Genomic DNA, 12,260 nt, shown 5'->3' with positions numbered 1-12,260 from the left:
GAAGGGTAAGCCAGATTTACTAATCGAGCAACATCGACCTCAAACTGTTAAAGTCCTTCGTCGGCTTGCTGTCTCCTAGATTTCAATTGAGCCTAGCACACTTGATGTAGATGGGCTTCACTGTATCTCATCTCTAAGGTACGCACCAGAACGTCGAAATTAAGCTAATCCTTAGATGGCACCATTCTTAATATTTCTGTTGCTTCTCCTCTCAGGCATAGCTTAAGACTGATTGCCTTTTCTTCGGTATTTCAACGATTTCCCCTAGCAGCGGCCTCAAACTGATTGAAGTAGGTACACCATGCTTCTTTGCCGTCGAATTTTGGTGGCTTCACTTTCATCATTGTTTGCATTCCAGGATCGGGATAAAGAGAAGCCCGCTTTACTTTCATCTCTAGTTGTTGGATCTTTTTTTTTTACATGTCCAAATTGTTCTTCCACTGTTGCTTCGAAGTTAATTAATTATTGTTTCTGATTCATCTCAAGTTGTAAAACTCGTTCCTCTTGTTTTCTGTTTCGTTCGTCCTATTCTTTTTTAAGATTATCTTTTAAATTTAGTAAGTCATCTTTCATGGTTTTAATGAGGTCTTCCCCTTCTTTCTTTAGGTCATCTTTTATGGTCCTAATCATGACTTAAATTTCCTTCTTCAGCTCGGATTTAATTGTCTTTAGTAAATCTTCCTGTTTCTTGTCTCGTTCTTCTTGTTCTTCCATCTGTTTACAGTGTCGTTCCTCTTGTTCTACTTTTTGCTCGTCAAACTTTCTTACCAGCAGCTCCATCAATTTCTCGGTCTCCATCTTTGCCTGACTTCTTGTTAAAGACATCCACTAAAATGGGCTTCCAAATATCCCACTTTTGACATCAATTGTAACGAAATTTGGGAACACACTTTTATTGACAACGTCAAAAACACTAACCTAACTCGCCTTGACTATTATTTAATTGTTTCCAAGGTAAAACTGACTAAACAATTAAAACTGAATAAATTATTACGACCTTTTTAAAGCCCGATGGGACAATTTCGAAATATTTAGAATTTTCTTTATTGTTTTTGCCAAAAGAGACCAATAATTTCAGGAGAATACTGACAGACAAAGAAAGCAAGTTTACAAATGTTAGAAAACATAAAATACAGTGATTTAGAATAATATAACCTAAATAACTTAAATTGGGGCCAAAATGGGGCCCTCAGACAAGATGAACTACTTAAAAACTAGATACTATAGAAGCAAATATTGAACTAAAGGTAAGTAGAACTTTAAATAAACCCTACTAATCAACTTTTAACTACAAAATATGAATAAGATAGTACAAAAACTAGAAGAATAATTTACGTATTTACATTTTCATAATGAAGTAATAAAACCACAAATTCTCCTCATTTGTAGTTTTCAGGATTTCAGATAGTGATCAACAACAAAATCATTCGGCTGATTTTAAAGAGCACTTGTCAAAGAAGAAGAAATTATATGACAGGTACACTCAAGACTTGATTTTAAACTTGCTAGCCTTGCAAACGAATTATTTTTTAAAGTTTCATTTGCATCACAAAACAACTCTTGCAAAAACTATCCTGGAAAGATAGAGATTGTACATGTTCACAAAGATATTTTTTTTTTAACCTCCGACCCTTAATTTTGGGGATTTAAGTTTAGAATATTGTGCTCATATGCGTAAAGTTCAAAAGGTGAAGAAGAGGGGGCTTGAAGAGTACCTTAACTTTCCATGCCTAAGGCAATCCTTCACTCAATTAAAATAGCACTGCACTAAATATATATTTTTTTATTTCTGGCTTATAGAAAGCAGACCCTTTGCAAAATTAATTACTAGGTTTTATTTATGGTGTATCGGAGACAGAACTCTTTGCAAGCATTATTATTTTATTTTAATTCTAGTTTGTTGAAAGTAAAACCCTTTGCAAACATAATTGTTTTAATTTATTTATGGTTTGTTGACAGCAGAAAGCTTGGCAAACTTGATTACTTGGTTTAATTTAAGGCAAACACAATGGTTTACAAACATGAATATTTTATTTTATTCTTAGTTTATTGAACGCAGAACGCGTTGCAAAAGTTGATAACTTAGTTTTATTTATGGTTTATTGCAGGCAGACCAATTTGCAAACAATATTATTTTATTATATATTTCTAGCTTTTATTTTATTTTATTCGTAATTTGTTCAACGCAAAATGCTTTTCAATAGAATGGGTACTTTATGAATGATGTAAATCTATTTACCCCCTATAAAAAGGGAATAATCATTATTAGCAATTGTACGATTGTGTCATTTATAATATGCTTTCGCATAAAATTGATATAGTATTTAAGAAACAAAAATTAAACTTGTAAAAACTCCAATTTAAGGCCAAAAACAATTAAATTACCATAAACGGTAGTAATGCATATTTGCAACAGTTTTGCCGATTATACTAAATGAATCCGCATATTGACCTTTCTGCATAAATCACGTTAAACAACAAAAGAACCTTGAGACAAAAGGATATTCACGTTATAGTAATATTTTCGCATAAAAGAAAAGAAAAAACACGTATATTTTCATGGTGAATTTTCGTTATGGTTAAAATATTACCCCTGATGTGCTTTATTAAGGAAATGTATCAGTGGTGCTGCTCTGGTTGACATTCTGAAGGTTCTATAGTTAACAGGTGTAAAATTATGGCAATAACTGTAATTGTAATTACAATAATAGGAAGGTATATATATTTTTTTAACATGCCATTTAATTAACTCTGTATTTTTCTAACGTTAAATAATATTGATTATCCGATGTATAGTATTTTATAAACCTTGTTAGTTTGATAAGCATATTTAAATAATAAATAGGCTTCGAAAAAACTAACTAAATAACACCATATGTGTTAAAAATGTCGTGACGTTAAGTAATATCATTAATTCTTTCTCCAAATAATCGCTAGCTGATCTGCAAATAGTTATCTTAATTCTTTTATTAGGATAAGCGTCGCATAAATTGCGTATATATACGAAGGTTAATATAATGTATAGCTTAGGATTATCAAAGTTTTCTGAGTACGTCATAGTAATTTCGTAAATTAATTTTAAAAAATCATTCGTTTATCTGTTTTGCATAAATAACAAATGTTTCAATAGCGTTAAGTATAACAGTATCAGTGCAAAGGGTAAAATAGTCAATTCTAATTATTATTAAATTGTTAAAATGAGTAAAACAATAATGCAGTTATTATAAAGTATTGAATATTCTATAGGATTAGAAGAAACAAACCCTTCATAAGGAAGAGTTATCATTATTAAGATTTTTCAAAAGATTTTTTAAAAATTCAAGCATTTTTTTACACATTTTTTTAAATCAAAATCTAACGTCACCTGTTGCTAAATAACTTAACACTCTCTTCTTTCATCAAGATGTACTAATTATAAGGTTGAGGTTTAATTTTAAGGACTTAGCTCTTAGATGCTTTCCTACATCCCTCTTTTTGATGAAATATGCACTTCATAAGCACTATTGAAAACCCACTCAATGAACAAATTGGTAAAAAGTGGCGCGGCCAAATTTAGTTGTTACAATAGTTTCAGAGGGCGCTAGAGGAGAGAAGAGAAGGGGTGAATAGTGGAGGGACACTAATTAATAATTTTACATTCGCGGACGATACTGCAATAATGGCGGAGAAGGCAGAAGAGAGGTACACACCCTACTAGAGAAAGTTAACCGAGCATGCGAAGAAGTAAGACTTACCATTAACATAGAAAGAACGAAATTCATGGTAATAAGTAGAAACCCTAGTATTTACCCTATTATTACATTAAATGGAAAATAAGTACAAAGGGTCCAAAAATACAAACATCTAAGAACAGTCATTAATGACCTAATAGATCTAGACGAAGAAATCAAGATCAGGATAGAAATGGCTCAGAAGACATTTATTGCTTACTTATAATATTTACAAATAGATGTTTCTGCTTGCGAATTAGACTAAGGTTCATAGAGTGTTATGTATGGTCGGTGTTACCGCACGCGGTGGAAACTTGGACCTTAAAAGCCCAAACTGTTGAAAAGCTACAATCGTTCGAGATTTTGATATATCGGCCAATGCCCTGGACACATAGAATAACTAATGAAGAAATACTAAGGCCCACTGGACATGAAAGAAAATTTCTAAACATTATTAAGATCCGTAAAACAGCATACATAAGTCATATTCTGCACAACGACAAATATATACTGCTATAAGAGATAATGCAGGGAAGAATAGAGGGAAAGAAATGAAAAGAAAAAAGGAAAAAAAATCCTGGCTTCATAATATAAGAGAGTGGACAGGAATGAATATTGAAGAATTGTTTCATGTGGCATGAAACGGGGACGCAGCAAAGAACTAGTAGGAATTATGGCACCTTGAAAAAAAATTTCCAAATTTCAGTTTTTACCCCAAAAATTCACCTTCAAATGTCAGAGAAACCTCTAACTTTCTGGCAAGTTTTATTAGCTTCATCTAAAAGTTACTTTAATAGAATTCTAACAAATCATACTATAATAATTTTTCTCCACATCGATCACTTAATATAGCGTTTACATAAGAATAAATAATATCTAGGAATTAAATCTCTGGCATCTGCAAATAGTCTTAATTACGAGGAAACGTCTCTTCTATTGTCACTCTTGTATTGCAAATTAAATATCTGGATATTTTTCGTTCAAATTTCTGTGTTAAGACCGTGTTTAAGTGATAAAAGTGAATGCTGCTTAATTATTAATTTAATTATTAATATAATTAAATGTATAAATAATTACAGATTAAAAAAATTATCTATTTTACCTCATTCATCCTTTATTCATTTACTTTCTAAATATCCTATTGATTTAAATTCACAACACTCTGGTAGATAAATGTTATTAAAATTAATATTTTCGTTAAACAAAAAATAGTGTTCAGTTAAACTATTAAATTGTTATTTTTGGATTACAACATATTTTTAGATGTTTCCGTTTACCCTTCCTGATTAAAATTATTATTCGTTAAATTTCAGCGTCATTAAGGTGAAATCAACACTATCATTAATTTTTTGTTTTGGAAACCTTGGTATGAGTTCAAAGTTAAAAGCTTAAATTATACTATAAATATTTTTTATATAATAATATTTTATGCAAATTTGTAACTGATATATTTGTTTATATTGCCATAAAATCATAGTTTCCAGATTTTTGCTGTTTTCCTTTTGTTATTTGATAGTGCCTTAATATTTTCAACTTTTTTTTCACTTAATATTTGTCCTTGAATTTAACTTTTGCCAAATCGTTATGGTTTAAGTTATAACTTTATATTATCATTTATATATTTTACTACCTATATAAAAATTAGTGCATTTTTTCACCCTCGTTTTATTATTTTTATAAAAGATTGTCATTGTTTTTAAACTGTCAGCGTCAGCTCACTTGGGAACGTGTTAACGATGTAGAGTGTGATTAAAATTGCATTTACTTCGTTCTTAATAATGTAAAGCCAGTATACGTATATAATAAAAAAAATCAATTTACACTCTCTCTCCTCAGTCCGTTCACCCCTCGTAGGAGTGTGATAGCATCATGAGTTATGTAGTTGAGTTGATAATCGTCTTCCAGAGATCTCTATCTTGAGATAAGTGGGCAACTTCCTGTAATGTTCGTTCTATTATTATTTTCATTTGGTCTATCCAACTCATTGGCAACTTCGGACGGCATTGAATTACCAAGGTTTCCATGGCGCATTATCACGCTCCACGAGATGTCCAAAAATATCTGTATGACTGGGATATGGTCTTGATGAGCCTTTTATTTATGCTGAGTTCTCCTATGACTGATTGATTTGTGCGGTGTGCAGTCTATGGTATGCGCATCATGTGTCGGTAACACCCATATCTCAAAACCATTGATTTTGTTCTTGTCTGTTTTTTTTTGTCCAAGTCTCGGCAGCGTACACACTTCGTATCCCGCGATTATTTGGATCTGCTGTTGATTAGAATTTGTTCTGTCTATAATCATCACTTTTGTCTTAGATTCGTTGATTTTCAGGCCGTAGGTTCTACTGGCATCTACTAGCCTATTCATGATCGTTTCCAGTTCTTAATTTCATGTTATCATGAGGATGTCATCCGCGTATCTCAGATTATTTATGTGTTTGTCAATAATTATTTCGTTTTTCCCACTCATACATTACTATGCGCATTACGTATTTTGTGTATATGTTGAAAAGTAAGGGAAATAGGATACACTCTTGTCTCATCCCTGCCTTACTTATGAAAGTCTACGTTATCGCTGTTATTCTAATTTTTTAGGATTTTGAATGAGTTGAATTAAGTGTCGATTCTGATTTTTTTCCCTATAGCTTTAATGATTCCCACGGCTAAGCCATCTTCGCCGCGCGCTTTCCTACTTCGTAATTTTTTTATTTTGCTATTTCTATTCTTAGTATATTCGGCTGATCTTGTATTTCATTTGTTTTGTATGTTGTATATACCGTAGGCTCACTAAATAGATTGCAGCAGTTTTGTTTCCAACCTTCTGCATTTCTAACTAAGTTACCTTTCAAATCTTATATAGTTTATAAGTGTGGTTTGAACTTGAAAGGTATTTCACTTTCTTATATAGTTCATGTAGCTCACTGCTATTTGGGTGTTTTTCTATTTCTTCGCATATTTCGTTTATTTGATTATATTTATCTCGCCTGCATAATTGTTTGATTACTGGATTCATATCTCTCAGCTTCAAGTTTTTTTGCTCTATCGGTGAGTTTGATTTAGTGACTTCTCTCCTTTCTTCTATCTTCCGTATAGCTTAGTCCGTCATCCAACTTTTTGTTTTACTCTTCTGTCGTAGTTTGTTCTTGAACTCAATCTATAGTAGTTTATGATCTGACCCACGGATGCTCGATCTCCTTTTTATCATCACATAATCTATTTGATTTTTATGCTGCTTGCTGGGCGAGGATCACCTGGAGAATCTTCGTGGATGGTGTTGGAATGTTGTGTTCATTATGGTGAGATCATTTTCTATAGCGAATTAAATTAGTTGCTCACCTCTTTCGTTCCTCCTTCCCAAACCATACTCCCTATTGTTCTGTGCACGTGATTTTCATTCTGTGTGTTACCTACTTTCGCATTAAAATCCCATGTTATTGCCAAGATTTCTTTGTTCGGCGTATCGTGTATGATTTGTTCAATGTAAAATCCTGTAAATTTCTTGTATTTTATCATCTGCTGCGTCTGTGGTAGACATGTATACTTGTAGTATATGAAGTTTCGTAGGTTTGGCCTGTAGGGCTATTTGAATTAACCGGTTGTTTCTTGGGTTGTATGCTTTTACGTACTTCGATATTTTTTTGATTTTAAAAACGCAACTCTGTTTCTCTTTATTATGTTGGCCCCTGATATGAAAGCTGTACGCTCCTTTGTTTCAAAGTGACCTTCCAATGCGTCTCAGATATTCCGAATATGTTTATTTTTTCTCTAGTTCTCTTTCCACTATGTGGAGTTTGACCGTTTGAAGTAGTCCTCTGACATTCCATATCGCTATTGCTGTTTCACTCCACAATTCACACTACATTATAGGTATTTTAAATCAATTTTTTTATGAAGGTGCTGGATAGGTAGAAAAGGACCACCTTGTCGGTTAAAGTGTCACAGAGTATAGTGCTTGTACATGTACAGTGTGAGAATTTTATTAGATGTTAATAAAAACACTTATTTTTCTCTCTCCAATATTCTTATTTTTTTCCTAGCGTCTTAGTTAATTCTTGTCTCTTCCACTTTGCCTTTTTCCGCTCTTTGACTGGTTCTTGATTACTTAAATAATATAAAAAACAAATAGTTTTCTTTACTATTTGACCAACTTACCCACAAAAAACCACATCTGATTTTGAAACTTTTTCCCATGCTCAAAGATTGTAAGGCTCATTATGATTTTTTTTTAATATAAATTTTAAGTATTATTATTCTTACTATGTCTCTCTGTTGAACCAAATTTAATGCAATGCTAATTGTATTATTGTATTATTTAATTGAAATTGGGCTAATGAAGCTTCCGGGCAAGTTGAAGACAAAGTTGTTTACCACAGGAGCCTTTTGTAAAAAAATAATCGACAAAATCGCATTAATTTAAATGATTTTAGGTTGATTGAACCTTGCGGGATTGTTAATGGAAAATATACACCTGATGTCCAGAAAAATATTAATGTAGCTAGCGAAAAATTATATTCAGAGTCTTCAGGGTATAGTCAATTTAAATTACAATAATTTATTTTCATAGTTAAACTTTTCAAAAGCTCCATAATAATCAAATATATGCTAACAAAAAACTATAGTAAGTATATATCCATTTTATTTAAACATTTTAAGCCATATATTTTTAAATTCCAGCTGTTTAATACGTATTAAAATGACATTTTGTTTGGTTCATTAAAATTTGTGTTGAATTCCATATAAAGGCAACCTTTTTCATCTAATATATAAACTAATATAAATGTATTATAATTTAATATTTGTCCAACTATAATAGGTGTTTCAATTAATGAAATTACGTAGCAAAAATTGGTGAATTATAAGTAATAAGAATTATATAGGATTAGAAGTATCAGAACTTTATTTTTACCCTTTTATTTCTACGCAAAAAATCTAAAAACAAACTAAAATTCCTAAAATATACACATCTTTTAGGAGAATTGTATGTCTGTTTCTTTTCCTAGAAATTCTATTAGGTAATTTAGTTGGTAGTATTTTTATTTTCCTTTGATTTTATTTTCTTACTTCATTACTTCAGTCAGAACATTAAGTTTCTTCATCCAGAGTTACGCTAAATTTTACAATTTCCGCCACAGTACACAATCTTAAAATTAATATACAGATCGGGGAATTGATGACTGAAAAGGTTAAGAGTGCACGCTGCACTGTTGCATTTTAAAGCGCTATAATTTTTTTCTCAACTTATTATGGCTGTTTATATGCCTTCCGAGGAGTTCAAATTATTAAATAGTTTTATGGTAGCAATTCAGCAGTACAATGTAGTGATTTGTTTTTAATTACGTTTGAAAATAGACTGAGTGCTTGCGCAAAAACAATTTTAAATGTGGTTTCTAATTTTGAGACATCTTTTTGTCTTCAAGATTGTAACAAATACCACACTATAGTGCATGAAGGTACTTTTAAAGCCGATATTCTTCCTGCCATTTAAATTCTTCCTGATCTAAATCAGGGAGAATTTGAAATTGACCGATTCCAGGTCTAAACCTGGAATCGGTCTATTTTAAGCAACAAGACGGCTGTTTGACCCATAATGCGGTTATGATAAATGAATTTTTAACAAATACTTTTCCTAATCGTTTTATTAGTGGGGCTGGCGATATTACATGGCCTCCTAGATCTCCAGATTTGTCTTCAAATGACTTTTATTTTTGGAGTTATTTATAAACATGAATGAATAGGCCAAAAAATTTAGATGTCAAGTTGCGGCAGAAAATTGTTAAATGTGCCAATTCCATCTTACCAGAAACTCTTTTGGAAGTACGAAATTACTTTTATAATAGGTTAACTTTTTGTCTAGCTAAAGAAGTTCAAGTACTTTAGATAATTAGAATTAGTGTTTTAATTTTATTTTTGCATATTGTTTACATTTTTCAACTTTTATTAGAAATTATATTTTATTTTTATTAGAATAACGCTTTAATTTTCAGTATGCAATATACGGCATAATAAACATTTTTAAATTACGATTCTATGTAGGTTGCACACTGATGTATGTAAAGCCTGCATTAGAAAAATACTTTAGAAATGCCTGAACTTCCACGTAATTCATCAAAGTACGATGCTTATTAACGTCATACGGAAAAACAGCTGGCGAATACCAGCGCGCACGAAATGCATGCGTGCGGCTTGCCATCTTTCGTCTTTAAATACCTTTCTATGCGTAATGATCGATTCCCCAACCTGTATATAGTATTTCAAGTTTGTAGGGATGCAGTCAAGCCGGCCTTTTCATTTAACTGCATTCCATCCAGACTACCTTGCCTTTATCTAATTATATTGTCTTCTAGACATTGCTTTTCTCCCATTTATTATTTATTTTTTGTTAATTAAGCACAATTGCCACCGATGAAGGAAAATGCAATCAACTCAATATCAAAACTGCCTATAACTAAAAAAAATATTCCATATGTTAATGCAACTGTTTTCCTTGCAAAATTCATCAAGCAAATAATCAATCCTCCATCTGATAACAGTTTTCCACCACAGATCCTTTTTATCGACGACATTAAATTTAAACCCTAGTTTCTTAATTTTTGATAAAGTTTTATGAATTAACTTAATCGTTAATATCTCATTGTAATTATTAAAAAAAAAATTCAAGTAATTTAGCACTACCTGAGTTAAGTGCCTTTAGCTTTCCTGCCAACTCTATTATTGTTTGCATCCTTTAATCCCTTTTCTTGCAATGTTACATTGGCGAATATCGAACATCGGTTAAAAAAGGTGCTGTTTGCAAGGCAATACTTGCATTTTTAAACTGTGAGTCTTTTCTTAAATGTTCGTATATAAACAAACCCGTTTTGCATCTCTACTATAGAATATGATATCTCTACTATGCTCGATAAATATTTAGAGTCTCAATTACCGTCCAGATCAGTATAAAGGTCCCCGCCTTTCATTTCCATGGTTTCTAAGATAAGAGCGACTCTAATATTCCGGGTAAAGCATTTTAGCGTTTAAGTGAATTATATTAAAAAGTCAATACGATTTTCCCCTCTACACCCAATCACTAACAAACTAAATTCATGGCACTACGGTCCTGAAATTTCACACTTTGTATCACCCGTGACGTAGGCAGTTTCCGAGAAGGTTAGTTAAAATTGTGTGTGTGCGAGTGAGAAAAAGAACATTGTTCCTGATCTAGATATATAGCCAAGGTACGGCAGATACATGCGGTTTATTCTGGTTAGCAGTCTTGTACGTGGACCAAATTCTTGTAATACGGTTACGTTGACTTGGTGTTCTGTCTACGATACTCATAAGAATCATCTATAAGCCTACATTTCAAAAATCTATTCGGTATTTAACTGCTTTGTTTAAGGTTCATATTTCCGCTGCGTAGGTTGCAATGGGGAAGATAAGAGCATCAGCGCTACATGGAGTTTCGTTGTTTTGTTGATAGCTTCGTCTCACTATATTTTATTTAGCTTGGTAGTCGCGGACCTTGCCATAGTTAGACGACGTCGTATTTCGCTTTCACATTTCGCAGTGCTGGTAATTAAGGAACCAAGATAGTTAAAATGGTTTAAAACTTTATAGCCTTCTCTAGCCTTTTCAATAAGTTTTCTGGTATTTAATATTTGTTCCCTGGTTCCCTTTCCTGCCAAAACCTAAATTGCTCCTTTGAAATTTGTGGCAAAAGAACTGGTTTAAGACGGTTATGTGTGATACGCAGGAAGATCTTATTAGAGTGAGAAATAAGAGGAACCGTTCTGTAGTAACTGCAATCCAAGGGAGAACCTTTTTTGAATATTGGAATATACCCCGACCCTCCCCAATCTTCAGACCACTGTCTTGTTTTCCATATAAGGTTACAGATTTTGTGAAACACTTCTATTCCCTCCTTGTCCAGGGACTTTAAGTCCTTTGTCATTTTTTGTTCCGCACCTGGTGTTTTGGCGAAGTTTTAGGGCACTTTCAAGTTCCGATCTTAGTATATCAGACTCTTGACGAGTATTTATTTCCTGTGTTGTTCTAAGTTACCTTAGTAAGGTTTTTTACAATAAACTTTCCAAACTTCTGCTATACCAATGGCGTTTATAATTTCCCCCTCCTCGTTCCTCATAATTTGGGTGCGCAATTTGAATTCTTTAGAAGGATATCTTTAGAAGGGCTCATGTTTGTTAGAATTTCCTTAAGTTCCCTACAGACCTCTATAATGTGGTCATTTTAATCTCGCCTACTTGCAGCTTTGATCTCTTTGTTTAGTTCTTTAAGTCATTGGTCGACGAGCTGTAAGGTGTTTACTAATCCCTAATCCAATGTTTGTTCTTAATTAGAAATTTATTTCTTAGCTTTACTTTTCCAATATTTTGTGCTGTTACTCTCAATAATAAACACTTTTAAATTAATAGTCCTATTGTTGGAACCTTTGGAGTGACACTCAAATTACGAAACAGTTTTACCACTAACCAAAACTCTTAACTTCACTCTCAAGAGAGTGAGTATAAAGAGAGTGAAATGTAGAGTGTTGAGTAATGGTAAAACTGTC

General features: G+C 32.3%; 1 protein-coding gene across 1 annotated transcript in view; it reads right to left on the bottom strand.

Moving 5' to 3' along the window:
- The window catches only part of LOC126740428 (flotillin-2), a 512,088-nt gene that overhangs the window by 81,093 nt on the left and 418,735 nt on the right, over positions 1-12,260 (bottom strand). The gene's annotated exons all lie outside the window — the stretch shown is intronic.

Source organism: Anthonomus grandis, chromosome 9 (assembly GCF_022605725.1).
Source record: "Anthonomus grandis grandis chromosome 9, icAntGran1.3, whole genome shotgun sequence".
Lineage (NCBI taxonomy): Eukaryota > Metazoa > Arthropoda > Insecta > Coleoptera > Curculionidae > Anthonomus > Anthonomus grandis.
This window is presented reverse-complemented; position numbering and strand designations above follow the sequence as displayed.